The sequence below is a fragment of the Elephantulus edwardii genome, unplaced genomic scaffold (assembly GCF_000299155.1).
Source record: "Elephantulus edwardii isolate Elephantulus edwardi_28Jun2011 unplaced genomic scaffold, EleEdw1.0 scaffold00062, whole genome shotgun sequence".
In the NCBI taxonomy this organism is placed as follows: Eukaryota; Metazoa; Chordata; class Mammalia; order Macroscelidea; family Macroscelididae; genus Elephantulus; species Elephantulus edwardii.
Genome location: NW_006399812.1, coordinates 15,348,867 through 15,349,180, shown reverse-complemented (window position 1 = coordinate 15,349,180; position 314 = coordinate 15,348,867).

The following is a 314-nucleotide window of genomic DNA, read 5'->3' as shown; positions in this document are numbered from 1 at the left end:
TGTTGTAAGGAGAGACAGGTCCTTGGAGAGGGACATCATGCTTGGTAGGGTAGAGGGACAGCGCAGGAGGGGAAGACCCTCTATGAGGTGGATTAATTCAGTGACTGGGGTAATCAGGAGGGGTGTGTCAGAGGCAGGGTTTAGGGCTGTTGTGCATAGGGTCGCTATGAGTCGCAAACGACTCAACAGCACATAACAACAACAACAACAATCATATGATCAGGAGCCAACAGTGATGAATGAATAAATTTGAGCTGCATTGAAGGCATTGACAAAAAACAAGATCCCAGAAATTAATGGGACACCAACTGACA